This window comes from Elephantulus edwardii, unplaced genomic scaffold (assembly GCF_000299155.1).
Source record: "Elephantulus edwardii isolate Elephantulus edwardi_28Jun2011 unplaced genomic scaffold, EleEdw1.0 scaffold00369, whole genome shotgun sequence".
In the NCBI taxonomy this organism is placed as follows: Eukaryota; Metazoa; Chordata; class Mammalia; order Macroscelidea; family Macroscelididae; genus Elephantulus; species Elephantulus edwardii.
In genome coordinates, this window is record NW_006400119.1 from 872,288 (window position 1) to 872,840 (window position 553).

Genomic DNA, 553 nt, shown 5'->3' on the forward strand with positions numbered 1-553 from the left:
GCCTGTCGGAGCCTGGGTTTCAGCTGTCCACACCACAGCAGTGGACAATGAGCTTAAAGCCCCTGATGGCTCTGGGTGCTGACTCTCACCAGTGGCTATGGTGTATGTTATTTTTATAGTAGACAATTTTTCCTAATTCTCATCTCCTTACTGCCAACTGGGAACTGACTCATTCCTGACCCTCCAGGGAGGTTTCAGAGGATGTAAATTGCACAAGACATTGCAAAAATTGTCCCTCTTTATCCCACAGAGCCACTAAGGGATTCAAACTACCAGAGAGCTGCTTCCTTCGGGCCAGGTGGGAAAATGATTAAATATCTGAACCTTTTGGTTGAGTTAATTGCTATTTATACTGAACTGTGATGTAAATCTACAGATTGATTCTAGAAAAATTACTATTGATGAAATTTTAATATGGCACCAAAAATTTGCTAATAGAGTTTTTAAAATTAATTTTTTTGTTTGTTTTTACGTGTTGTCACCTCTTCTTCCACCTGCTCTCCCCCACCCCCAGAACTGGATCTAGTAAAGTTTGGACTTTAACTTTTTTTTT